Below are 11,467 nucleotides of genomic sequence, written 5' to 3' on the forward strand. Positions count from 1 at the left end.
GACTCTGAGACTGATTCCCTAAATGAGGAGTTTGCAAAATCTTTAAGGCTGTAAAATCAAAACTTCAGCATTCTTTATCATACCCCAAGTCCTTAAACCTCAAGATGGTACAGTGATAGGGTCCTGTAGGGCTAAAGCAGCAATGTTGTCTGCAGGTGACTGAACTCACTTTCGGAGAATCCTGAGATATGCCTCCTAGAACTCTGGGCTACCAAGAAGCACATTCTGACATCCTACCAGCCAGAACTGTGGCAACAATCTTGGAAATGACAGCCTATGTAGGCTTCAACATCCATCATTCTATATATTTTTTGACAATGCTTGACTTTTGCTTGACCTAGGACATAACTGCTCTATAGAACTCCTAGTGAGGAAAACTCCTTCTACCAAAGCAGATCAATACCTCCACTGCATTTAGAGTCTTAAGAGAGCTGACCAAATGTCAGAAAGGTTAGGCAACTTGTCCAAGGTCACACAGCTAAAGTCAGAAGTGGGACCTAAACCCACCTTCGAGCCTTCCTAGTTCTGAGGCCAGCTTTTTCTTTGATGTCATGCTGACTCATTCCATACTTGGTGAATTAATGATGGGGTGGGGCAAGAGGAGAAAAGATGAACTCATTCATTTATATTGCTTGGATATCTTCAGTTGTTTCCTTTAATAGGAAAGGGAAAGAAGGAAGCAATTTAATATTCATAGTGATTGATGATAAGTCAGCCTAAAAACTTTCAAATTTAAAGTCCAGGAACCAAAAACCATCATGCCCTTTGAGTCGTGCTATACAGTGGAATTGGTCTTTATTTGACGAAGCACCTTTTATTCTAGGTAACCTGGAGCACTTTTAGGACTAATCACTTACGTGCTGGAAATACAGTCCCTCTGACTATAAACAAAGCATCTGCTATGTGCTTTACTAGAAGAACTCACACATATACTCTTGTTCGTGATGACGATTATTCATCATAACTCATTCATTTGTATAGTACGAAAAGTCCAAGTCCCCTCCCAGAACTATAAAATAGATGTAATGTGCCAATCACCCTAATTTAAGGAAAAATGAAAACATTAGCATAAAAAGTTACAAAAGGAATAAATATTGTTGGAGGAAATGGACAGTGGGCAGCCCTCAGGAAAAAGCTAGTTGGATATTGATTAGATGTCTATTTTGATCAGAGGGAGAAAGCAGACCCACTTCAAGATAGCATATAGGCATCCTCTAGTATAGGTCCATGTTGCTTATCCTTGAACAAGTATGGAATGTATGGGCTTAAACGTGTATATGCTATCTCCCATCTAGAATGCAAGTTCCTTGAGGGCCGTCTCATTCTTTTGTTTGTACCCCTAGAACCTAACACAGTGTCTGATCCATAGGAGGTGCTTCATGAATGTTTAATGGATGGTTGGATGCATTGATTATTGATGGATGCATGATTAATTGAATGGATGCCCCATCCCATCCCAAGAATCTTGTTCCTCAGAGACTAGAATAATTGCAGATTTGGCAGAAAGTGATCCCAGTTCCAGGGCTGTTATAGTGGAGAGAATTTCAAGGGATCTGTTTGCCCATGAGACATGCACAAGGCTATCTTCACATTTCCTGGCTGAGATGATTGATAAAAAACAAAAAGTCTATTATGGACCCACAGATGGGAACATTTTCTTTCTGGATTTAAGCCATTATCCATGAAAGAGGAGGAAAAAAAATAAAGTCTTCCTTTGATCCACCTCCACACTCACCTGGAGCTTTTGTAAGATCAAGGGGTCACTTCTGAGGGTAAGGTAAAAAGGAGGCTCCTTCAAAGGAAGAAGGCTTGAAGTAACTGGATGCCATTCTTGGAATCTGCTCTGCAAAGGAAAGCAGGGAGTAAGCAACCTGAAATTAAGAAGGATGAGCACAGAGGGAACGGGAGAGCACTGCTGCTAGAAAAAATATATAAAATATGTAAAACATAATTAAAGAATTTGAAAGCTCTGTTTTGCTCTCAAAGCTATTTGTGGGGAGGAGGGGACATTAATACATACAGCCCCAGTGAGGTATGACATCTGGGAAAAAAGCAATATATTAATTCTCAGATCAATAGTTTGTGAAATGCCTTTTTGCTGTCCCAAGCGTGTGACTGTTTCTCTGATAAGGAATGATTTTCTTGGAGTTAAGGGCAACCGCCACATGATGAGATTACTCTCTGGAGGGTGGGGAAGGGGACAGAAAAGGGGAAGAAGCAATAATAGCAGAGGGAAGGGTCATTTAGGACCTGGCCTCACAGGGTCCCTCTGGACTTCCTGTCTGATTCCATTCTCCTTTCACCAATATAGAAACATCCTCAAACATACCCTCAGTTTTAGATGCTACTCCAGGTAGAAAAAGGCCCTGAAATCTTTTCATTGTGTGCACTAAATTGCTATGCAATCCATCTATCAGCTTCAGTTTCCTTCTCCCCAAAAGAAAAAAAAATTGAATTACATCAACAGGTCTCAAACTTTTTTTGTCTCAGAACCCCTTTGCATTCTCTCTCTCTTTTTGTTTAACACTAACCTTCTGTCTTAGAATCAATATTGTGTTTTGGTTCCAAGGTAATAAAGTGGTAAGGGTTAAGCAAAGGGGGTCAATTGACTTGTCCAGGGTCACACAACTGGGAAGTGAGGCCAGACTTGAACCCAGAACCTCCCAACCCTAAGTCTGGATCTCAGTCTCATCTGAGCTACCTAAATGCCCTACCACTTTGATAATTGTACTACCACCACTACCATATCCGCCATCAAAGAGCTTGTGTTTCTGTGGGTTATAGTTATTGATATTTCCTGAGCTAGAAATTAAAATATCAATATTATTATGGGTAACCCAGTATTCTCTGGGCACATCTAAGTTGAAAGTGACCTTCAGGGGCTTTTGGAGCATGCCCAGTTTGTCTAAAACTACTACATGGTAGAAAATTAAAAAGGCTTCCATTTTAGGCTATCTGGACATGCTCCAAAAGCCCTTTAAGGACATCTCCATGTTAGAACTAGACATGCACAAAGAAATCCAAATTACATATGAGAATTAATGTTGACTTCATGGACATTGAAAGAATCCCTGTGGACCATATTTTGGGAACCATGGAACTATGTGATGGCTAAGGCCCTGTCCAATCTTAAGACTCTATGAGCACTTGTGGTCTCTTATGAAGATTCTTGTGAGTTTATATGTTCAATTCCCACTTAGTACTTATTTTGCTCTGGACAAGTCATTTTGCCTCTTTGCCCTTCTTTTTTTTTCACTTATGAAATGTAAAATTTAGAGTCACTAAATTCTCACTTCCAGCTCTAAATTTTAGGCTTCAATAATTCTCCTACCCCACCTTCCAGAATAATGATTCCATAACCTTTAAAAGCTGAGATTTTAAAAAATGGGAAATGACGTGTTTGTACAAAAATATGTATAGCAATTTTGGGAGGTAGCAAAGTATCTGAAATTGAAGATATGTCTATCAGTTGGGGAATGGCTGAACAAGTTGTGGCATATGATTCTGATAGAATAATATTGTGCTATAAAAGTTATAAGCAGGATGATTTTGGAAAAACCTGGAAAGATTTACATGATCTGATATAAAGTGAAATGAGCAGAACCAGGAAAATACTGTATACAGTAAGAGTAATATCATATGATGCACAATTGTGAGTGACTTAGTTATTCTCAGCAATACAGTGATCCAAGAAAATATCCAAGGATTCATGATGAAGAATGTCTTTGGCCTCTAGAGGAAGAACTGATAAGAGTCTGAATACAGCCTGAAATATAGTATATTTCCATTTCATTTTTCATTTTTTTGTTTTTATTCAAGTTTTATTGCAAAATTTTACATTATTGTACATGTGAAAAATATGTGTCAGATTGCTTGCCATCTCAAGGAAAGAGGAGAAAAGGGTGGGAAAGAGAAAATTTGGCTCAAAACTTAAAAACAAACAAATGTTTAAAATTGTTTGTACATGTAATTGGGGGGGAAATAAAATACTAAAACATTTTAACTGGGAATATAATCAACAATAATAAAAATAAACATTTATTAAGCATCTATTTTGTGCAAAGACAACACAAAATATACTTCCTGCCTTCGAGTAGTTACAGCATGCAGCATGTGCATAAATATCGTCATTACAAAACAATTTTGAGACAGAAGAAGTGTGCCATTTCCAAAGGAAACGGAGAAAGTCTTTATGTGGGAGACGGTGACCGAGCTGTGCTTTGAAACACATAGAAGGTAGTCAATGAGGCTGAGGTGAGGAGGAAGTCATTCCACATTCAGGATAATTTCCACAAAGGCACAAAGGTAGAAGAAGATGGAATATCACATATGGGGAACAGCTGGTAGCCCAGTTTGGCTGGAACACAGAGGTGTGAAGGGAACTAATATACAATAACCCAAGGAAAATAAGCTGGAGCCAGATCATGAAAGGCTTCAAATGCCAAACAAAGGAGTTTTCATTTTATCCTAGAAGCTTTAGGGAGCCACTAAGCAGGAAAGAGACGTGGTTAGATCTGTACTTTAGGAAGTTTATTTTAGTCGCTCTGTGGAGGATGGATAGAATTAAAAAAAGGAACTGAAAACAGGAAGACCAATTAAGAAAATATTGCAGTAATTTGGGGAGAAATAAGGAAAGGCTATGTGAGTGGAAAGAAGGGGAGGGTGCTAGAGACACTGTAAAGGTGGGATTCACAAGATGTGGCAGCTGATTGGAAATAGAAGTTACAAGACAGAGTCACAGAGGGCTCCAAGGTTGTGAGAATGAGCATGGTCCACAGAGATTCTTTCAAGCTGTTCATGAGGGCAAAACTATTTTCATATATAACCTGGTCTTCTTTGGACATGCCCAGTTCTAACATGGAGGTGCCTTTGAGGAGCCTTTGGAACATGTCCGATTATCTAAAATGGAAGTGTGAATGAAATGAGGATAGTACCATCAAAAGAAGTGAAGAAGTTTGGAGATACAGTAGATTTAGGGAAAATATAATGAATTCTATTTTAGGCATATTAAATCTGAAATGCCGTTGGGACATTTGATAGATATCCAGTAGGTAATATAATACTATACTTCAGTCTAGAGATTATGACTGGATATATCTAGATTTGGGAGCTATTCATAGAGGTGACAATTGAACACATTGGCATCTATGATACTCCCAAGGGAAAAGGATTAGGGAAAGGAAATGAGAGAAGAGAAGAGGAGAGGAAAATGGAAAGAGCAGTTAGTGACACCCAGACTTAGTGGGAAGGTCAAATAGCTTGGACAAAAACTAATCGAGAGTTCTATCATAGAAGCCAAAAGAGAAGAGAATATTGAGGAGGAAAGAAAGCTTTAAAGTGGTCAAGAAGGAGATCAAGAACAAGACTGAGGGGCAAAAAAACAACCAATGGATTTATCTTTCTGCCAAGTTACCAATAAAGTTGTGACATGATTGGTAATCTTGCAAAGAACAGTTTCAGTTAAATGTTGGGTTTCTTAAGAAACCAGATTAGAAAGGATTAAGAATTAACTGGGAGATAAGGAAATGGAGGCAATAAGCAAAACAACCTTTTCTAGGAGTTTAGCTGTGAAAGAGAGAAGGGAGAGAAAACACACACAAACACAACATAACTTGATGGGGTAGAAGGTTCAAATAAAAGATTTTTTTAAAGATAGAGAAAATAGAGTTGTTTAAAGGCAGTTGAGAAGGTTCCAGTAAAGAAGGTAAGAATGAATATTAGAAAAAGAAAATGATAGAGGAAGGTGGACTCTCAGAGGAAGTGGGAGAAGATGGAATCAATAGCACAAGTGGAGGGATTAGCCTTGGCTAGAAAGTGTACCACTTTACCAAAAACTGGAACAGAGGATAATTAAATGAGGGATGGAGAAGGAGTTTAAGATTGTAGAATGAAAGAAAGAGGAACGTCAAGATATATGCCATCTAATTTCTTTTTTTTTAAACCCTTTACTTCTGTGTATTGGAAGAGTAGTAAAGGGTGGGCAAATGGGGGTCAAGTGACTTGCCCAGGGTCACACAGCTGGGAAGTGTCTGAGGCTGGATTTGAATCTAGGACCTCCCGTCTCTAGGCCTGACTCTCAATCCACTGATCTACCCAGCTGCCCTCTGGCATCTAATTTCTTGGTTAAATAAGAAATGAAATCCTCTGCTAAAAGGGAGGAAAAGGTTACATTAAGAAGCATAAGGGGGGGGGCAGCTGGGTAGCTCAGTGGATTGAGAGCCAGGCCTAGAGACGGGAGGTCCTAGGTTCAAATCTGGCCTCAGACACTTCCCAGCTGTGTGACCCTGGGCAGGTCACTTGACCCCCATTGCCTACCCTTACCACTCTTCTGCCTTGGAGCCAATACACAGTATTGACTCCAAGACGGAAGGTAAGGGTTTAAAAAAAAAGAAGCATAAGGGGAAGGCAGTTATGTGACTTAGTGGATAAGTAATGGGTCCTTCTCAACTGCCTTTAAAAATGGGAGGTCCTGGGTTCAAATCTAACCTCAGACACTTCCTAGCTGTGTGATCCTGGGCAAGTCACTTAATCCCCATTGCCTATCCATTACCTTTCTTCTACACAGTATTAACTCCAAGATGGAAGGTAAGGATTTTTTTTTTAAAGAGGTATAAGGAGGGAGGAAGTTTCAATTGTTACTGCAGAGAGTATGTATAGGGGGCCATGCCTCTATATGATTTTTTGGGGTCCTGAGCGGCGTGGTGGCACAGGATGGTTAAAGCAGGAGAAAGAAAATGAGAACAACTAGACTAGTGGTTAGCCCATGCTGTTCTAACGCAATGGGATTTGGACTTTATTTTATACTGGTTTCAAACAAAGAACACAAAGAAAGAATAACAGCTGTGAATGGGGTTACAAATCATACACAATCCACTAAAGTCTAAAAAGTAGAGATATAGGTGCAAGGACAAGGGCCAAATTCCAACCACCAATTAGTAGGGGTTTACTTCTGGGAGCAGAAATAAATTTCATGGAGATGTTTACTAATTGCGTTCTGCCTTGATTTACAGATCTGCACCTGGTCAGATAGTCTGGACTAAATTGTCTGGCTCCAATCCTTATCTAAGTAATATATTTTTTAGGGTTTGGACTTCTTAATTATCAAGGAGAGAAATTGTTAACTCAGTAGCTTCTGGTCTGAGTATGGACTTTCCAATAACTCTATAATGTTTTTCCAATAAGAAAAGGCATGGATCATAAGAGGTGTCAAAAGAGGGGTCTCAGATTTTTATCTATTCTCTTATTGGCTTCCCACATATTTCCTCCTTTTTTTTTTTTTTTTTTTTTTTTTTGAGTGGAGTTATAGCGAATGGTCACAGCTATCAGTTATAGAGAGTTTACAAACTACAAGAGGTTCTGTTCAGATTTATAGATTATGGTAATCGACCATGTGTCTCTCTATTGCTCTCAATATCTTTTCCTTTTGTTTTAAATTGAAAAGATTTTAGTTCAATTTGAATTTGCCTTATTGAAGATCTGAGTGATCTAATGAGAAATGAAAAGCAAAACAGAACCATAACAAATAAAATAGGGCATTCACATGTTGGGGTGTGTGAATCTCTCTTATGAGATCCAAGGGAAGTTAGTCTCCCTGAAGGCTCTTGCATACGTAACTAACTTTTAAGTTACACAAATTTGAGGATAAAAAGAAAAGAGGACAAAAACAATGATCAAATGATTGCCAGACGCATTGACAAAAAGCCAATTAGGGGGCAGTCCCCTTTGGCACAAGAGTGTACATTCAAAACAGATGCATTCAATTCCCCATATTTCATTTAACTGCACCCCAAAGTTCATTATGGGATCTTCTTAATGCAGTGTAGATCTCTGCAGGCATCTTCATGGTGTCTTCTTCCAAACAGGTTCATCGTCTGGATTCTGGGGATGTGGCAAACTTCTTATCTTGAAATTACTCTCAAAAGAATTTCAACTTTACATTATAGATTATAAAACATACATTCTCCCCTGAAGAGGGTTAAGGCTAACATCCAGATCAGTTAAGGATACATGACTGAGTTTGGGGGTTGTATAAATCAATTTGTAAAAGAAATTTTTTTTTTTAAATTTAAAAAATTCAAATAAAAGAGAGAAGAAAATATCTTGTGAATGAAATGCAAAATATCAAAGTCTTATGGGCAAAAATGTAGGGGAAATTAAACTCATAGCAGGTCCTTGTATCAAGGCCCAAGTAAAGTGATTTAAGCAATGGTGCAAGTACCCGTTTAGAAGCCAGGTCTATAGAAAGTTACCACACTTATAAGAGAAAGAAAAGGACCAAATTTTTTTGTGAGAAAGGGAAGTGTCTTTCCCTGGTCTGATTTGCCTGCACTTGAGCCAAGATAATGGCCAACCTTTGGTACTTAACCAGGGTGAAGTTCAAGGAAGTCCAGCCTCTAACATATGTCAGAAAAACTGCAACCCCGAACCCCAATCACTAAGTTTAAGTCCTTTGGTATTGGCATGAGAAAGTTTTGTCAATCCTTCTTGGATTGGTACAGTCTTTTTTTGACCTTGTAGTGCTAGGCCCTGTGCAGTTTCTTACCAATCCCATTGGACTGGGTAGTCTCCTTGATCCTGTGGCTCTTTTGTTCTCTTCTCCTGTAATCAGACAGAATCATTAATTGTAGTCCCATGGTATTTACCAATTCATGGCAGGTTTCCATAGACTTAAGGCTTTGTGGGTATGTTTTAATATTAAAATTATATTACTTTGAAATAAAAAAGGATTAACATTGATTTTATGTACTTTAAGTATAAAAAATAAGAAAAAGGGAAAAAGTCAATTCTATAAAAAATTAAAAGGAAAAGCAATAATAAAATTAAAAATTCAGGGAAAAATACAATGTTTTTAAGTAAAAAAATGTTTTAAAATTCAAAATTATATATATATATTTTAGATTTAGTGAAATGCCTTTTACCCAAAACTCAGATCCATTTCCTGTATGAATAAAACCTCGATCCCCATATTATAATTCTGGAGTATTATTTGTTTCTTTGTATTTGTAATTAGTTATTCAAATTGATGGTCAGAAAATTATACAAATAAATTAATTTACAAGAGGTTCAAACAAACTTTCACTGAAACAATTCTTAGGATATGTACAGTTTTTTAAGTAAACAGTGGAACATATAGCCTTGCTTTACATATTCAAATTTCTGGGGCTTCAATTTTTATATCACTTTGCTTTGAATAAGGAAAAAGGAGGGAAGGGAGTATAATATTGTTTGACTTGAGGTAAGAGTCAAGGATTATTTATCAATGACATCTTTCTTTTGAATGGTGAATCCAAATCAATAATCCACAAATGAGTAATATCAGTTGTAAATCCAATGACTTTTACCTTAAATAGTAATTGTTACCAATAGCATTTGAAAGTTTTCCAAGATTTACATACCCAATGAAAAATTATAATGTTACAAAATATGATAAACAAATTTTCTTTTTCAATAATTTCTCAATGAATAAATTGATTCTTTTTTGTAATATAGAAAAGAGTGAACAACTTTGCTTGGAATTAAGTTTTCATCAATGTTATCTTGAATAGAGAGGGTTCTGCGTTTTGTTATAATTGTACATTCTGGATTTGAATATATTACTACAAATCACAAATATTATGAGAATACAATCAATTCAATTAACCTTTAAATACAAGTGAAATAGTGAACATAGGAGACATAATTTGACTAGGATCTAGTAACTTAAAGCATAAATTTAAGTTGTCACAATAATTATTATTGCATTTTCTAATATTATTTGAAATAGAGATGACTACTTAAGCTGAACCAGATTTCTGAAAGTTACAAAATTAACATTACCTTCTTACTAATTGTTTCACTTTACTGAGTTTGAGTTAGTAAAAATTGTTGCTGAAAATATTTATAGTCAGAGACTCTCCCTCCTATATGTAGAAGGGGTTAAATTATTTTTGAAACATGTCCAAGGCTGCAGCCGCTTTTCAAGCTGCTGTGCTCTTTAACTCTTTAGTTACTGCATTTATAAAATTTGCCTCATTATTTTAAAACTTTGATGATTTATCACTTCCAGATGAATATTAATTTAAACTTCACTATATCCAAATTGTCCCTGATTAAAACTTCTTAACAAGGTTTCCTACATATACCAGTTATTCTTTCAGACCTCTGCTTAAAAAAGAATAAAACCTGTAGCCTGGCTTTTCCATATCTTAGGACAAATCTACATACCTGATTAAATATTTATTTTAAATCATGAACTAGCATCCTTATATAATTTGCAATCCTCAAATTCAGTTTGATAAGCATTTTTGGCAAATTTGATTATTTAAAACTGTATTTTATATACTGCAAGTCTTAATAGATAACTTCTTCAATATAAAGTTTGTGCATATTTAAAATTAACTGAAATTCCATTGTCTAACTGTTAGTCAATAGATTTATACTATACCATCAGTATCTATTCAAATTCTTAGCAAACATGCATCCTAAAGAATTAGAGAAAGGGCTGTGAGTTTTGAGAAAAAGGAGCTATGTTTTGTGACTTGCCAAAATTATTTTTTGCTGAACTGAGGCAGCATGGATGATTCAATTTTGGCTTAAATTTTTCTCATGAACCATTCTCTGTTTAAAGGGGTCTAATTACAAAATATAACTCAATGGTATTGTTCTAATAATTTATGTTAAGATTTTCACTAACTTCAGTGTGATTAATGGTAGATTAAACTTGTGGCAATCCAAAAGGTTTTTACCACTCTCAGTTAAGCATTTAGATGCATTGATGATTCTGATTAGCTAAGAAAATTTTAAATTGCACTTCTGAACCTCAGTACACAGTTCAGAATCACTGCCTTTTCTGTCTGAATAAAATTTTTTTAGATTGCATTTAGAATCCTTGGTAAATTTGATTAAATATATATCTCAGTATTTAACCTGTTGATAGAATTTGGTGGTGGGATCAAATCTGTCCCCTGTTATTGTCTTACTATTTCTTTGTTCCCTTTCTTATGGCCAGTAAGAAATGGAAGAAGAAAAGTAGACAAATTATCTTGTTGATTCTCGCCTTAATGAGAGCAGAGAATATGATTTCTTTTAATCAATTAAATTTTTTAGAGTTTAAAACACTCAGAAATCCATTGGAGATGTTATTTTTCTGAATTTCTCAAATTCCTCTGTCTGTCTTTCCCATTCCTCCGGAATGAATGAGAAAGAGAGAGAGAGATTTATTTTCTCCAAAATTCCATTGTGATCACAGACAAACAAAACCATTACAAACAGATTAGAGACACATAAACACAACATATAGACACACAGACTGTTCAAAGACATATTTCCCGGGCATTTCACGCATACTCTAACAAATATATGACATCCTATCAAAGATCAATAAATCACATCTTACGCGGCTAAAGAAATCTGGAGAAAAAAGAAAGTTTATTATTCAGAAAATTGATTAACTCTAGCAAGGAACTGGCCAAACTAGGATGAATTCTTG

Source organism: Gracilinanus agilis, chromosome 1, assembly GCF_016433145.1.
Source record: "Gracilinanus agilis isolate LMUSP501 chromosome 1, AgileGrace, whole genome shotgun sequence".
Lineage (NCBI taxonomy): Eukaryota > Metazoa > Chordata > Mammalia > Didelphimorphia > Didelphidae > Gracilinanus > Gracilinanus agilis.